The 18,002-nt window shown below is 45.3% G+C and overlaps 2 protein-coding genes across 3 annotated transcripts in view; one reads left to right on the plus strand and one right to left on the minus strand.

The window, feature by feature from the left end:
• LOC126198535 (uncharacterized) overlaps positions 1–18,002 on the plus strand; it is a 531,369-nt gene that overhangs the window by 374,025 nt on the left and 139,342 nt on the right. For both annotated transcript variants that reach the window (XM_049934933.1, XM_049934934.1), the window contains exon 4: positions 5,375–5,550. The gene's annotated coding sequence lies outside the window, so the exon portion shown is untranslated. The remainder of the gene's footprint in view (positions 1–5,374; positions 5,551–18,002) is intronic.
• LOC126199395 (uncharacterized) overlaps positions 1–18,002 on the minus strand; it is a 90,289-nt gene that overhangs the window by 13,594 nt on the left and 58,693 nt on the right. The window lies entirely within an intron of this gene.

The raw sequence follows: 18,002 nt of genomic DNA on the forward strand, positions 1-18,002 counted from the left end.
AGTACATTTTCTTCGGTGACCACTACGTCTCACGCTACACACAACAACAACAACAACAGAAGCTGGCAAGAAAGCACACGAAAGATTTCCGTGCTGCTAGCGGAGAGTACTCGAACTGTCTTTGATGGTTCGCTAAAAGGTCGGTAACCAGCGGAACACTGCGGCACACAAGTGTAGACAAACCAAGCACGACCGAATGTCGTTTGCTGACGCGTTTACACCAGATAGAATTCTTTTTCGGCGTTGCACGTTCGCGTGCAGTCGATTCCGGGTAAAAGGGGGCTTAATGCGTATTTGCAAAAGCACGACTGCGAATACCATTTGGAATTATGGAGTGACTCCAGCGAACCACTCCAGTCGCTGTCGGAATCTCTTAATGGGTTTTTCTCCTTGCAAGACGAACAACGCCGTCGTAATGGAACTCGTTGTATTGGGCTGTTCAGCATTCATGCGACGCTTTTCTGCTGTTTCTTCATTCGAGTCACGACCCGCCGAGGCCTCCGCTGAACTTTCGCGACCTCTGTCGTCAGTGGAACGCATCAGAAATGCGACGCCACCCGGGGCACTAACGGATATGGCGCAAAATGCTTCTCACGCTAAAATTTTTTATCTGCGTAGCGAAATCGCTTCCACTGTCACTATGTGTGATCAGTTCATTCACAGAATGTGTCTAAGAACTAAATCTACTTCTGCTACCTGAATGCTGGCACCCAGGCAAATTGTGCGAATCGACTAGTTCCTTTTGCAAAAGATGTTAACTGGACTAAAATTAATGCTCAGGTAATGGCACCATTTGAATGTACACCGTTCCGATTTCAGGTGCAAAAGCAGTCACCCTTTAAGATCAGTTCATTCACAGAATGTGTCTAAGAACTAAATCTACTTCTGCTACCTGAATGACCGAGAAAGAAAGGAATACGCAAGAAAAGTTGAGTGTGCTGCACGAGAAGTAATAATTTGAGAAATCCACACCCAAACTGAAAAACTATCTGAAGCTCTCAAGAAAAGGAGAATTTCGTTTTATGGTTATTTGGTTCGAATGAACCCGGAAAGACCAACTTAGAGAAAAATAAAATTGACGATTTCGACAAAAATCCCAAGACACAAATCAGTTGAAGCGAAAAAGGACTTAGCGGAAATGAACTTCAGGCGACCAATTTTTCGAAACAATGTTAGGAAGTTTGGGGTTTTCAGGAAAAGTCCAGAAAGCGCATTATTGTATGGACAAAAGTGAGAAGAAAGGAACAGCGCGAAATTATGAAGAAATAGCGGAACGACTGAAAATCAGAAAATAAGCCAAAATCACGAGGAAATTAATTTACATGGGACATAGATGGCTAAAATAGAAGAAAAATGTGCGTATCGCGGGAAGACATACAGGACTACACCTACTTAGAATAACATAAACTGTATTTTCGATACGAGCATCAGTGTGTCGGTAAATACCTGGCCATTTCACTAAATCTGGATTATCTCTCACTACGAATGTACCGCATTAATAATTGTCATTATCATTATTAGTAGCAGTCAGAGAACAAACTTGATTCGGTGTAGCGATGCCTGTGTTTGGTAGATCAGAAAACACAAAAGTGACTTGGATGAAATAGGATGAGACTACAAGTATGTTAGCCGATTGCGGTAACGCCACTACCCGACAGATGTCGCTCTCGTACGACATTCAACACGCCGCTCGTGAAACTTTGGACCTCGATTTCTCGAAAAAACTTCGGAAGCACATAGTACTAGAGCAACATATTACTGTAAATATGTACTACAGTAGCGCTAAAAATGAGCAAAATTGATGCACCACCGGTGTATGCATCCACTGTGAGATAGTATAGTATTTGTATTAGCACTTTTCATATCACGAGGAGTTTTGCAAGTGTGAGGTGCAGTCAAATGGAAATGAGACATATAGAAAAAAAAGTAAGCATACTGTTTATCATTTCAAAACTAAGCGCCATAACTGTTAATACATCTGTCACACTTTCAGACAAGAAGGAAAATGGCTTCGTGGAAAATGTTTGCGGCTGCCTACGGAACACCGTGGCCGTACTCATGAGTTTTCGACCGAAGTGGGAGGGCCCACATGTTGGCAAGGTTGTTTAGATTACGCTGCAGAACTTTCGCTGGAAAACGCTTGACACATCCTCCGTGCAACACCGATCTCTTCCCGTGCGATTTCCGAATTTTTGGCCACTGATACGCTTCGCTTGAAGAGCTGCACACTTGGGTACAATCATGGTTCGGTAAACAAGTGCAGACATTTTTCCATGAAGGTGTTGATCGTTTTGTCTCGCAGTCGGATAAATATATTAAAAGTTATGGAGACTACTTTTGAAATAATGAACTGTTTATTGACTTTGCTCCGTCTCTCTCGTTTTCATGCGACTGCCCCTTACCGTTATATACGACTGAAGGACCAGCGCAGAATCGCGGTCTGGGAGAGTCTTGGTGCTCGGTTCCTATTTGAGCTAGGAACAGTTGGTGAAAAATGTTTGGTTTAGCCCGGATCAGCGGCCATTTGTATAGCCATTCGAATGTCTTACTGCAGCTATTTTTCGGTATATTAAGCAACGTTTGAACGACAACAGTAGCTGGCACCCAGGCAAATTGTGCGAATCGACTAGTTCCTTTTGCAAAAGATGTTAACTGGACTAAAATTAATGCTCAGGTAATGGCACCATTTGAATGTACACCGTTCCGATTTCAGGTGCAAAAGCAGTCACCCTTTAAGATGGCAGAACTGAATCTCGAACAGATCAGGTAGACAAATGGATAAATTCAAAACGAATTTTTTAAAATCCAGTAATCGTTATCCGTTACCGAGATACGATGATTTAAAGCAGAGCTCAATGTAAGGCGTAAAATACGTTCTCGTGTGAATTGAGTGCACAGAAATGGCGTGAAACGAATCAAATAAATAAGCGTTTTTTTGTGCGGTTTATTTTTTACGCGCACCACTTCTATGTTTCAAACTTGTGCGAGTCGGTTCAAAATTTGTAATAAGTTAGAAAAATATATATAGTTATTGGTCTTTGTTTTGTGGAAGTTTTATCCGTTGCCACGAGATAAGCTACGTGGTTCGAAAGACAATAAAAAACTCATATCGGATCAGTCGTTGCCTGAGTCAAGAAAAACGTCGGTTGCCAAGGTATGACGGTCTGATGTGAAGATTATGGTAAAGTAGAAGTTGAGAGCCAGAATTAAAAATGCTACTGTCGTAGCATAAAAAAGGTGAATATGTCTTGGGCAGGGTTTGGGATGTGGAAGAAGAGAACTAGCTTTTAGACTTATCTGGCAACTTCTGGGACATTTAAATCAGAACATCTCGCTTTTGTGTGAGCCCCTAGCGCAGTGAGCTGTCTTCGACCCAATCCCTGTCACATGCATGGTGAGGTTGTAAGAAGAAATACACAAATTTATGTGCTTTTGAGAGAGTGGGCTGCATCTACAGCAGGAAGTATCCAAGAATCGGCATGGATCTGTAATAGGAAATGTCTAAGTGTGGGGGTGGATCTATAATAGGAAGTATCTCGGACTGGGGATCCATGCATCCTAAACTGTAATGACAGGTGGTTTCATATTTCACGAAATGAGAAATTCAATGTTGGATGACATGATGGCATCATGTAACATTACTTGAGACGAAGCCTTATGTTATACGATATGGGTACTAATACTAAGAAATACACTACTGGCCATTAACATTGCTACACCACGAAGATGACGTTCTACAGAAGCGAAATTTAACTGACGGGAAGAAGATACTGTGATATGCAAATGATTAGCTTTCAAGAGCATTCACACAAGGTTGGCGCCGGTGGCGACACCTACAACGTGCTGACATGAGGAAAGTTTCCAACCGACATCTCATACACAAACAGCAGTTGACCGGCGTTGCCTAGTGAAACGTTGTTGTTATGCCTCGTGTAAGGAGCAGAAATGCGTACCATCACGTTTCCGACTTTGATAAAGGTCGGATTGTAGCCTATCGCGATTGCGGTTTATCGTATCGCGACATTGCTGGTCGCGTTGGTCGAGATCCAATGACTGTTAGCAGAATATGGAATCGGTGGGTTCAGGAGGGTAATACGGAACGCCGAGCTGGATCCCAACGGCCTCGTATCACTAGCAGTCGAGATGACAGAAATATTATCCGCATGGCTGTAACGGATCGTGCAGCCACGTCTCAATCCCTGAGTCAACACATAGGGACGTTTGCAAGACAACAACCATCTGCACGAACAGTTAGACGACGTTTGCAGCAGCATGAACTATCAGCTCCGAGACCATGGCTGCGGTTCCCCTTGACGCTGCATCACAGACAGGAGCGCCTGCGATGGTGTACACAGCGACGAACCTGGGAGCACGAATGGCAAAACGTCATATTTTCGGATGAATCCAGGTTCTGTTTACAGCATCATGATAGTCGCATCCGTGTTTGGGGACATCGCAGTGAACGCACATTGAAAGCGTGTATTCGTCATCGCGATACTGTCGTATCACCCGCCGTGATGGTATGGGGTGCCATTGGTTACACGTCTCGGTCACCTCTTGTTCGCATTGACGGCACTTTGAACAGTGGACGTTACATTTCAGATGCGTTACGGCCCGTGGCTGTACCCTTCATTCGATCCCTGCGAAACCCTACATTTCAGCACGATAATGCACGACCGCATGTTGCAGGTCCTGTATGGACCTTTCTGGATACAGAAAATGTTGGACTGCTGCCCTGGCCAGCACATTCTCCAGATCTCTCACCAATTGAAAACGTCTGGTCAATGGTGGCTGAGCAACTGGCTCGTCACAATACGCCAGTCACTACTCTTGATGAACTGTGGTATCGCGTTGAGGCTGCATGGGCAGCTGTACCTGTACCCGCCATCCAAGCTCTGTTTGACTCAATGCCCAGGCGTATCAAGGCCCTTATTACGGCCAGAGGTGGTTGTTGTGGGTACTGATTTCTCAGGATCTATGCACCCAAATTGCTTGAAATGTAATCACATGTCAGTTCTAGTATAATATATTTGTCCAATGAATACCCATTTATCATCTGCATTTCTTCTTGGTGTAGCAATTTTAATGGCCAGTAGTGTAGAAAAGCAAAATTGTTTTGATTTAAATGTCTTTGAAGGTGCCAAATAAGTCTAAAAGCTAGTTCCCTTCTTGTATTTCCGTAACTCTCCGCAGGACGTACTCGCCTTTTTTGTGCTACGATAGGAGCATTTTTCATTCTGGTTTAGTGTCTGTGGACCACACAGTTAATAAGTGGAAAACAGTGCCTGAAAGGTGTGTGTGTGTGTGTGTGTGTGTGTGTGTGTGTGTGTGTGTGTGTGTGGCTCCCCAGCTGACTCGGCGCCTGGTGTTGCAGGCTTGCGGTATCGCCCCGGCTTCCTGCCGCTGCTATCTCCAGCCCCTGCCCCTGCCGTGCCGCCGCCGCCGCCCACGCAGCAACCGCCGCCAATGTGAAGGCCGCCTTCCAGGAACGCCGCCGCTTCAGTCCCATCCTCGTGCCACAGCGGCCGCGGGGCCTGGATCACGGCGCGGGTGAGTACACACTGGATCTGTAGACACCACAAGCGTAGCGAGTAGGAGTACGATGCTGAGGGTTGCACACATTGAATACCAAGGCGCTGTTGCTCACTCCTTTCCGCTGCATTTCGGCGAGTATGACGAGCGTGAGAACAGGAGTGTGAGGCTAGTCGTGGCCTAGTACGGAAACTGAGTGCACGATCCTAGCGTTGAAAATAAGCACTGTGTTGTGTACATAGTTACGCGTAGTCAGCCCGTACACAACTTTCCCACTAGAGCGCGCCCCGCTAAGCACAACAGCGCAGGCGCAGCGCTCGTCCGTCTCCGCACTACGAGATGGCGCTGCCATAGAGACGGACCAAATCCTGCTTCCGCCGATCCGCGTATTAATATGTAACGCAGCCAATGAGATTGCTGCTAACGTAGAACCTTTTCTCCTCGCGGATCGCATCGCGCAGTGATATATGAACGCGCGACGTATTATAATGAGTGTACAGACCTCCGATTAGTCAATCTGCATTTGTCTGCACCAGTCTACAAGAGTTCTACATTTGCCTGTACCAGTCTATAGTCAAGTTTCAGTCTGCGCGTAATAAGATTACCATATTCCTGTACACAGGCATGAAGATAAATGTATAGACACTTTTGTCAAGTATCAGAGATATATGTGAGAATAAGATTAACGTACCAATACCATAGGAACTTCAGATTGTCAATTGTTAATAGCATCCAGAACCAATTTAAGTAATTTTTATGCTTGTTATTATTTTAAAAAATGTGTGTGAAAATTAATCAAGTTCTGTTTAAAGTTGGTCACCGTCAATCTGCTACTCTAAGCGTGCAAGTGGAATTTCTATCGTCTGACCTAACGGCAGAAGATAAACACGCCACGATAAGACCACGAGACATATTGCTGACACTCGCCTACTTCGTTAGGGCGACAAGTCAAATAATCTGATGGTGTGTGTACTGAAGGTCTTACAGTACGCACACCACACTCTGATAAGGTAAAAAAGAAATAATAAGTGATTCTCGGGTTCATGTGGCTTCTAACAAAGCTATATGTTAACACACTGTCGAAGGTGTAACACGAAAATTAAGTGATGAATTATATGCAACAACGCAAGAGCTCCATTAGAGTAACAGTGGTGCCTGGAAAAGGTTCGATGCTGTAGTCCCTGCTTCAGACGAGAAACATAAAAAGCACGTCCAATGTAAACAAAATGGTGCAGACCGGTGTCACAGTTATGTCCCAACGGCAAAGAAAGCGCGCAATTCGTGTATTCTTTTGGGCATTTCAACTTGCGTGTGTCGGCTAATAGCGGGTCTGTAACTTATCACTTATTTCTGTAATTTTTCCGACGTCTGCCGTAAATTTATTTTAGTAATGCGCCACCATTTAGTGAATACACCTCGTCCTCGTGTCCTGTTTTCTTGTACTGAAGTGACAGACCAGGTAACGTGTCTAGAGCGTGGGTACGTCAAGGTAATTGTTCGACATTCTCTGAATATACACTAGAGAGCCAAAGAAACTGGTACACCTGCCTAATATCGTGTAGAGCACCCGCGAGCACACAGAAGTGTCCCAACACGACGTGGCATGGGCTCAACTTGTGTCTGAACTAGTGCTGGAGGAAACTGACGCCATTAATCTTCCAGCGCAGTCCATAATCACGTAAGAGGGGGTGGAGATCTCTTCTGAACAGCATGTTACAAGGCACCCCAGGTAAGCTCAATAATGTTCATGTCTGGGGAGTTTGGTGGCCAGCGGAAGAGTAAATTCAGAAGAGTATTCCTAGAGCCACTCTGTTGCAATTCGGGACGTGTGGGTTGTCGCATTGTCCTACTGGAATTGCCCAAGTCGATCGGAATGCACAATGGATAGGAATGGATGCAGGTAATCAGACAGGATGCTTACGTCTGGCTCACCTGTCAGAGCCGTATCTAGACCTATCAGAGGTTCCGTATCACTCCAATTGCACACGCCCCATACCATTACAGAGCCTTCACCAGCTTTGTCCCCTGCTGTCATGCAGGGTCCATGGATTCATGAGGCTGTCTCCATACCTGTACACGGCCGTCCGCTCGATACAGTTTGAAACGAGACTCGTCCGACCAGGCAACATGTTTCCAGCCATCAACAATCGAATGTCGGTGCTGGCAGGCACAGGCGAGGCGTAAAGCTTTGTGTGGTGCAGTCACCAAGGGTACACGAGTGGGCCTTCGGCTCCGTAATCCCATATCGATGATGTTTCGTTGAATGGTTCACACGCTGACACTTGTTGACGGCCCAGCATTGAAATCTGCAGTAATTTGCAGTAGGGTTGCCCTTATGTCACCTTTAACGATTCTCTTCAGTTTCGTTGGTCCCGTTCTTGCAGGATCTTTTTCCGGACGTAGCAGAGATTTGATGTTTTACCGGATTCCCGATATTCACGGTACACTGGTGAAATTGTCGTACGGGGGAATCCCCACTTCACCGCTACCTCGGAGATGATGTGTCCCGTCATGCTGTATTCCATCGCTCTTGTGCAGACTATAACACCTCGTTGAAATTCACTTAAATCTTGATAACCTGCCGTCGTAACAGCAGTAACCGATCTAACACTTGTCTTATATAGGCGTTGCCGACCGCGGCTCCGTATTCTGCAAGTTTACATGTCTGTGTATTTGCATAGGCATGCCTACACCAGTTTCTTTGACGCTTCAGTGTAGTTAACGCATTAAAATACACTCCTGGAAATTGAAATAAGAACACCGTGAATTCATTGTCCCAGGAAGGGGAAACTTTATTGACACATTCCTGGGGTCAGATACATCACATGATCACACTGACAGAACCACAGGCACATAGACACAGGCAACAGAGCATGCACAATGTCGGCACTAGTACAGTGTATATCCACCTTTCGCAGCAATGCAGGCTGCTATTCTCCCATGGAGACGATCGTACAGATGCTGGATGTAGTCCTGTGGACGGCCTAACGGTGTGCGGGACCGTAGCCCAGCTTCATGGAGACGGTTGCGAATGGTCCTCGCCGATACCCCAGGAGCAACAGTGTCCCTAATTTGCTGGGAAGTGGCGGTGCGGTCCCCTACGGCACTGCGTAGGATCCTACGGTGTTGGCGTGCATCCGTGCGTCGCTGCGGTCCGGTCCCAGGTCGACGGGCACGTGCACTTTCCGCCGACCACTGGCGACAACATCGATGTACTGTGGAGACCTCACGCCCCACGTGTTGAGCAATTCGGCGGTACGTCCACCCGGCCTCCCGCATGCCCACTATACGCCCTCGCTCAAAGTCCGTCAACTGCACATACGGTTCACGTCCACGCTGTCGCGGCATGCTACCAGTGTTAAAGACTGCGATGGAGCTCCGTATGCCACGGCAAACTGGCTGACACTGACGGCGGCGGTGCACAAATGCTGCGCAGCTAGCGCCATTCGACGGCCAACACCGCGGTCCCTGGTGTGTCCGCTGTGCCGTGCGTGTGATCATTGCTTGTACAGCCCTCTCGCAGTGTCCGGAGCAAGTATGGTGGGTCTGACACACCGGTGTCAATGTGTTCTTTTTTCCATTTCCAGGAGTGTATGTACAGCAATATTTGAAATATAACGTGAAGGACAACCAAACAATTTAAAATCAGACATTGTAAAATAGTCTAGTGCATGTATTAGACTATTTTACCATGTCTGACCAATGCACTATACTGTTTTACAGTGTCCGATGTTAGTGAAAGTCCAAATGCGCAATAGCTGTTTACTGTGTTTTCACTGTATGACGACCGGTTTCGTACCCTCGAGGTGTATCATCAGGTCATATTAAACTAATACTTCATGTACCACGAATTCCCAAGGTATAAGAGCGCGTAAAAACATGTCACTATTCGGTAAAACCTTGGATGAATCGGCAGATGGGCATCCGATCCGAAGCATGCATGACCACCAATACATCTCCCAAACACAGTCAAGACGATCCCGGACAGCCATCGTTAAAATCCCATGCCCATGTGCCGTTTCATCCCAGGTTTTGCCGAGGAGTGACATGATACTGCGCGTTCTTGTACCTTGGGAATTCGTGGTACATGAAGTACGAATTTCATATGACCTGAAGACGTGCCTCAAGGGGATGAAATCGGTCTTCATAAAGTGAGAACACAATGACCAGCTATTGTGGGTGTGGTCTTCCACTCAGTTTTAATACAGACTATTTCACCGTGTCTGATTTTAAATTGTTTGTTTGTCCTTCACATTATGTACAAGTTTTTAGCTGTGGTTGCCCGACCTATAGGGTTATTTGTAGTATTTGAAACAGTTTTTTACACACACGCACACTCAGTGTGGGCAAAAACATGCAAACATCAAAGACACAATACAGTAGCATGCCCAGTATGTTTAGGAAAACCGTAGCCTTTCAAAACAGCTTCCTGTCGTCTCTGACTGCACAAATGCAGGTCCTGTATAGTTTTCTAGAGTCTCGTACCATTACTCCTGCAAAATACTGGCAACTTCAAGTAACGATGATGGAGATGGATAGCCATCAAGCATATCTCTCTCCAAAGTAGATCATGTTGTTGTTGTGGTCTTCAGCTCAGAGACTGGTTTGATGCAGCTCTCCATGCTGTTCTATCCTGTGCAAACTTCTTCATCTCCCAGTACCTACTGCAACCTACATCCTTCTGAATCTGTTTAGTGTATTCATCTCTTGGTCTCCCTCTACGATTTTTACCCTCCGCGCTGCCCTCCAATACTAAATTGGTGATCCCTTGATGCCTCAGAACATTCCTATCAACCGATCCTTCTTCCAGTCAAGTTGTGCCACAAACCCGTCTTCTCCCCAATTCTATTCAATAACTCCTCATTAGTTATGTGATCTACCCATCTAATCTTCAGCATCCTTCTGTAGCACCACATTTCGAAAGCTTCTATTCTCTTTTTGTCTAAACTATTTATCGTCCACGTTTCACATCCATACATGGCTACACTCCATACAAATACTTCAAGAAAAGACTTCCTGACACTTAAATCTATACTCGATGTTAATAAATTTCTCTTCTTCAGAAACGCTTTCCTTGCCATTGCCAATCTACATTTTATATCCTCTCTACTTCGATCATCATTAGTTATTTTGCTCCCCAAATAGCAAAACTCATTTACTACTTCAAGCGTCTCATTTCCTAATCTAATACCCTCAGCATCACCTAATTTAATTCGACTACATTCCATTATCCTCCTTTTGCTTTTGTTGATGTTCATCTTATATCCTCCTTTTAAGACACTGTCCATTCCGTTCAGCTGGTCTTCCAGGACCTTTGCTGTCTCTGTCATCGGCGAACCTCAAAGTTTTAATTTCTTCTCCATGGATTTTAATTCCTACTCCGAATTTTTCTTTTGTTTCCTTTATTGCTTGCTCAATATACAGATTGAATAACATCGGGGAGAGGCTACAACCCTGTCTCACTCCCTTCCCAACCACTGCTTCCCTTTCGTGCCCCCTCGACTCTTACAACTGCCATCTGGTTTCTGTACAAATTGTAAATGGCCTTTCGCTCCCTGTATTTTACCCCTGCCACCTTCAGAATTTGAAAGAGTTTATAAAACTCAATAATTTTGCGATGTGGTGGCGGTGGTACATAAGGGAGATAAGACATTCCACTCCGTCCTCACAGAGCAATTCCTGGACGATGCGCGTTGTGCGAGCAGTATCCTGTCGTATTGGAATGCGGCATCACCGTTCGGTGACAGATATTATACCACGGGATGGGCCTGTTCAGCCAAAATAGTCACACAACCCTTGGCATTAATGCATCCTTTTAGAGCAGTCGCGAGACCCGTGGCATACCACGATATTGCTGGCGAAACCATCACCGAACTCTCGCCATGTTTCACACTTGGAGCGTAAACTCGGCCAGAAGTTGTAAACAATGTGAAACTAGACTCATCCGATCAAAAGACTTTCTTCCATTGCCGAGGTTTTATGGCTTCGGCACAAAGTTTTCTGTTATGAGTATTAGCGTCACTGATGGGTGGTTTAATAATTCCAGCTTACCCGCCCCTTCTCCCCCCCCCCCTCCCGCTATTTGCTATTTGCTTACGGAGCTCCCTTCGCGTTGTTTTGACGTTGACTTTTGCAGCTGTCGCCCGACGATTTTTCATCACAGCCCTCTTCAGTGTCCGTCTGTCACGATCGGTCAAACACGCTTTCCTCTGCGTTGTGGCTTAGGCCGGTATTACACTATCAAATTTCTTTGTCAGAGATTTGATCAAAGATGTGATCAAATATTCCGTCAAATATATTTGACAAAGATCTTCGACGTAGCGCTAGAAGGGCTATTACACTGTCATCATATTTTTCGTCAAAGTTCAAGATGGCTGACAACAACAACTTGTTATTAACCTCAGCAGTTGCATGTACCACAATTGCACTGTGTGCACATGTGGAAGAGAAACGGGGGGGGAAAAGGAAACATACCTGGGTGAAGCTGTGGGTTTTACGACGACACGATAAAAGAGCATTCAACAAAACTTGTTACGTGAGCTTATAGCGGAGGACGTCAAGTCGTACATCAAATACTTAAGAATGGATGAGCATACATTTCTATATGTGCTCAGTGAAGTGTATCCTGATATCACAAAGCACAATATTCACTTAAGAACTGCTACATCTGCAGAAGCGTGCTCACTGTAACACTTCGATTCCTTGCTACAGGAGAGGGTTAGGTTAGGTTAGATCAGGTCGGGTGTCCAATGTTCTTAATCTGTTTTTGTATTCAGGGTGCCTCACGTTGTAAAGCGCCTCATCAGCTTCATACATCTCTATTAATTTTGTAGTTGTCGGCACACACCAATTGTATTTACCGTCAATGTTTATAAAAACACTACAGACGACAGAACGCTGCAGCGATGCTAGCGTTCCATGTGGTAACATGTGACATTGCAGTGAACAGAAGACAAGCGACTTCTTTGATCAAATCTACAGCGAGGCCCCAGATTTGATCAAATATTGGACGACGTTTGACAAAGTTCCCTATTACACCATCAAATATCTTTGACAAAGATTTTTCACAAAGATATTTGACAAAGAAATTTGATAGTGTAATACCGGCCTTAGCGGATGATGTTTTCCGCTTTCCCCGTATATGGGTTAAACCTTCGCTACAGTGTCTGGGAACACCAAACGCTTCGTCTCCCTTGGTTATTGAAGCACCCACTATTCGACCACCAACAATTTGCCCACGGTCGATGACACTTAGCTCCGATGTAATGCACTAAGTACACAGAAAACTGTTCCATCCGTGACTTGACATTTCCAGCGTATTGAGAACGTTGCACATCTCTTGTTCGTGGTCAAGTAGAACATTGCAACTTGCGGATGTGGCTAGCATCTGCATCTGTGTTCAAGCATGTATTTCTCGAGCTGTGCCCAAATTTTAGTTTTTTGTCCAACCGCTTTACATACAAACATAGATACATTCATTCATACATGCCAGCAGTGTCGAGAGACGTCGGGTATACTTGGCAGCTCGTGTATTTGCTCTGTATTCTATGTTGGTATACAGTGAGGTGACAAAGGTCATGAGGTAGCTTCTAATATAGTGTCGGTCCTCCTTTTTCCCGGCGTAGCGGAGCAGCACGACGTCGCAGGGACTCAACAAGTCGTTGGAGGCCCCCAGGAGAAATCTTGAGCCAGGTTGCTACTCCAGCCATCCGTAATTGCGGAAGTGTCGCCGGTGCAGGATGTTGTGGACGAGCTGATCTCCCGATCACGTCCCAGAAACGTTCGAGGGGACGACCTGTGTGACCAAATCGTTCACTCTAATTGTCTAAAATTCTCTTCGAACAGGTGACATGGCTCATTATTCATAAGAATTTCATCATTGTTTGGCAACATAAAGTCCATGAATGGCTGCAAATGGTCTTCAAGTAGCCGATCATAACCATTGACAATCAGTGATCGGTTCATTTGGAGCATAGGACGTAGTCTGTTCCATGTAAACAGAGTCCACACCGTTATGGATCCACCACCAGCTCGTACAGTGCCTCGTTGACAACTTGGGTCCATGGCGTCGTTGGGTCTGCGTCAGACCTGAACTCCACTTTCGGCTCTTACCAAGTGAAATCGGGACTCGTGTGACCACGCCACGTTATTCGAGTTGTCTAGGCCGCGCGGGATTAGCCGAACGGTCTAGGGCGCTGCAGTCATGGACTGTGCGGCTGGTCCCGGCGGAGGTTCGCGTCATCCCTCGGGCATGGGTGTCTGTGTTTGTCCTTAGGATAATTTAGCTTAAGTAGTGTGTTCGTTTAGGGACTGATGACGTTAGCAGTTAAGTCCCATAAGATTTCACACACATTTGAACATTTTTTTTCGAGTTGTATACTGTACAACCGAGGCTGTTGGAGACTTGCACCGCGCCGCCGGCGCAGCCTCGTCGGGGCAGTGTTGTGCTATAGCGGACAAAATAATAATTTTAGTAATTTCAAAGACTTATTTTAAATTCGTATTCTTGCGTATGCCAAATTATTTTAATAGATCTGATATGTGAAATACATTATAAACTTTATCTTCGGTCACTCAAGTTAAACTAAATCTGTGTTTTAAAATGTATAAACAAGTGTGTGCAGTGATTGGCATGATGTGTTGTTAGAGACTTGCTAAACCAATATCTGCTGGCATTAAAACAATACAAATATTCTTCTTTGAATTTTTCAGTAAGTTTTTCGCTGTTTCTTATCATATTTTTCGTCATTTGGTTCGAGAAATATAGAACCTAACATCTAATCTCATAACAGGGACATGCGTTTCGCCACACCACATTCAACAGCAGACAGAAAGGAAACAATGCATTAAAACCATTTGCTACTGACGAGGGACCGAAAGTGTCCGAAATGCATCGTGTGATTCAGTAAAACACGAAAAAATCGTGACTGAAAGCGTCGTTGTTCATACATCCTGTGTCCTGCATACAGTGCCGTTGACAACCACAAAAACGTATAAAATTAAAATACAGTTCATGTCTAAGATTCTATGCTAGATACAGTTATGCGGTTTGTTGTAAATTATGGCTTAGTTCACGAAGTTTTATGTGGATGCACTTCGACATATACTTAGTTCGCCGCACGTATACAGTCTGGGCAAAACTTAATTTCTCCCCGTGCCTCCATCAGCATCAATTACGTTAGCGTCTGTACATCATCTCGTATTCGTGCCGTAAGAGTTCGCACATCAGTAACTGGTGAATTAAACACTTTATCCATAACGTAACCCCACAAAAAATCAATCAGAATTGTGTGTGCTGTACGCAGTGGTAGTGATGTTGAACAGTCTGTACTGATCCATCTGTCCGGAGAGGTTTAATCCTCGAACTGAAGAAGAAAATAACTCCCAATTTGGCTGTGCAATCACCTGCACGAAACGCTACCCGTAGTTGAAATTCCTGTAATTGATGCTGCCAGAAACATTCTCTCTCTCTCTCTCTCTCTTTCTCTCTCTCTCTCTCTCTCTCTCTCTCTCTCTCTCTCTCTTTCTCTCGAAATCGGTTTATTGCATTCGTCTGTATACGCAGGCTAATGTCAGGTGCCGCTGTACGTATTTTGATCGGGTTTTGACTAACAGATCCGCTAATTAACAAGGAAGATTTGTGTGTATAGCTTGTAAATATTTCGTACAAATTATCTGAATTATTATGAATTAATATTGTGAAAATGACCCATTGCCACCCATCTAATAGTCACCATGAGTCGAGAGAGCAACAATGGCTCGAAAACACACTGAGGGGGATCGAATTTGCATCTGACGTGGTGGGCAAGCGATACAGCGAGTGGCTAAAATGCGAAAGATTGTGGCATCGGTTCCCGGCTGGTTCGCATCCTTTCAATTTGCCATTTAACTTAGTATTCACCTCTCGGTGAAATGGAGGTATGCATTTCGAAATATGACAATTTCAGACTGCCGATTTGTGCTTCCCTCAGATTAGTAATAGTAACTCGCACTCTTAATTCACTGCAAATTCTTCGAGCAATGGACAGTTAGTAACGAAAAGATAATCACCTCGTTATCAAGTTGTGATGTAATTCGTCAAATGAAAGAGAATCAAATATTTTAACCAGTAGTTTCCCTGTAATCTTTTGAGAGCAAATGCATTGTTAAAAAACTTGCAACTGCAATACCTGTGTTTGTTTCTATTTTCGTGCAACAGGTAAAACGTTTTTCAAAAAATTGCTTCATTAACTTCAATTTCGCTTCGTCAACATACAGTACGTTATTTTAGCATCACAGCAGGTGACTCAACTTCAAACTTCCTGCTTTTCTTGAATCACCTATGCGCGGACACAATTCTATTCGTGATACGACAAAAAAGTTTGCCACAAAGAGCCCACGTTAGAGAACTGAGGCAATGAGTCTCAACAATGCATCAGCCCCCCCCCCCCCCCGCCCACACACACACACACACACACACACGCGTGCGCATACAATAATTACATTGGTTGTAAACATACAGGGTGAGGCAGATAAAAGTGGCCCAGGAGGGTGGATAAGATTGGACGTGAATTCGTCGCAGCATTAACGGAACAGGAAAAGACCTACAGTTCCAACAGGATGGAGCAACTGTAGATGCAGCCGGCGAAACCTTGGAGCACATCTTCACACCTGACAGAGCTGTCAGCAGAGGTCAGTCCGGTCGCGGCTCTAGCTGATCTGCCAGCGTGCGATTACTTTGTGTGCAGAGCCCTCAAGTCTAAGGCGTATCGCAACACCCCTCACAGTCTCAGAAACTTGAGCAGAACACTTCGAATGAGTTTGCAGCAATTCCAGCAGTCCAGCGTCGATCCATCTTCAGCAACTTGCTGACAAGGGCCCAAAAGTGCCAAGAGATAAATGGCAGTCACTTCCAATATCTGTTGTAGTCAGGTTGGTAGTGTAATTTCCTTTCCTCTACTTTATTCCTTTGTACCCTGGAACTCTGTTCCCCGTGCCCATTTATTTGCGTTACCCTGTGTTACATTACGATGCTCCCATCATTTCCATGAGAGGTCACTCCTAACGCCAGTTCAGTATGAAACACACAAACATTCGGGCCTCCAGTCAAATTTGCTGCCGTGCGCTGCTTAAATCGCGTGAGTTATTTCAAAGTTATAATAATCAGTTAGTTAACGTAGTTCTATGAGGTTTATTTATAACTCTACGCAGTGGCCCGAAAATAAAATACGCTACTGCACACAGGTCGCCTGGCTGCTACCTATGCGAAGTCAGGTCGCTAGTCTAGCATTGTTTCTTAGAAATAAATTTTTGTAGTGTGGGAAAGACTTTCCTCTCACCCTCGTAAAAGTGAAATGCATAAGCGACGATGGAACGCCATGTGGGCAGCTAATTCTCTCGAAAAGATACTGTGAACGCTCGCACTCAAAAGGAAACAAACACTGGACATCGAAAGGGTGCAAAAAAGGGCAGCTCGTTTTGTATTATCACGTAATAGGGGAGAGAGTGTGGCAGATAAAATACGCGAGTTGCGATGGAAGTCATTAAAGCAAAGACGTTTTTCGTCGCGGCGAGATCTATTTACGAAATTTCAGTCACCAGCTTTCTCTTCCGAATGCGAAAATATTTTGTTGAGCCCAACCTACATAGGTAGCAATGATCATCAAAATAAAATAAGAGAAATCGGAGCTCGAACAGAAAGGTTTAGGCGTTCGTTTTTCCCGCGCGCTGTTCGGGATTGGAATGGTAGAGAGGTGGTATGATTGTGGTTCGATGAACCCTCTGCCAAGCACTTAAATGTGAATTGCAGAGTAATCATGTAGATGTAGACTGCTTCTCGTGCGGGATAATATTCAGTGATCAGCCAGGAGATTATGATTACCTGCCTACTTTCGATATTAACCCGTCCAGGCGACAGCAGCGTCACCTGGCGAGGAATGACTGCTGGTCAGACACGAGCACGGTGTATGCAGTATCAGTGAGCGTGCTGTCCGTGTGTGAAATTGGGACTGCGCCCGATATGTGTGAGTTTGACCGAGGGCAGATGGTGACGACCCGGAGGCTCGGCACGAGCGTTTTGGACATTGTATGACTTGTGGGGTGTTCGAGGAGTGCTGTGGTGAGTGTCTTCAACACGTGGCGAAACCATGGTGAAACCACGTGCTAATGTCGTGGGTTTGGGCGGCCACCCCACGTTACAGATGTCGGACGTCGTAGGCTGGGCAGACTGGTAAAACAGGACAGGCGGCGAACTGTGGCGGGCCTAACACCAGTACAATGTGTGTGAACACACTGTGCACCGAACACTCCTGACGATGGATCTCCTCAGTCCACGATCCATGCATGTGCCAACATTAACACCACAACCTCGGCAACTACGACTGAAATGAGCATGTGACCATCGGCACATGGTCTGATGAATCCCGATACCTTCTTCATCATGCCAATGAGAGGGCGCGAGTCCGTTGCCTTCCAGGGCAACAGCTCCTTGA

The sequence above is a fragment of the Schistocerca nitens genome, chromosome 8, assembly GCF_023898315.1.
Source record: "Schistocerca nitens isolate TAMUIC-IGC-003100 chromosome 8, iqSchNite1.1, whole genome shotgun sequence".
Taxonomy (NCBI): Eukaryota; Metazoa; Arthropoda; class Insecta; order Orthoptera; family Acrididae; genus Schistocerca; species Schistocerca nitens.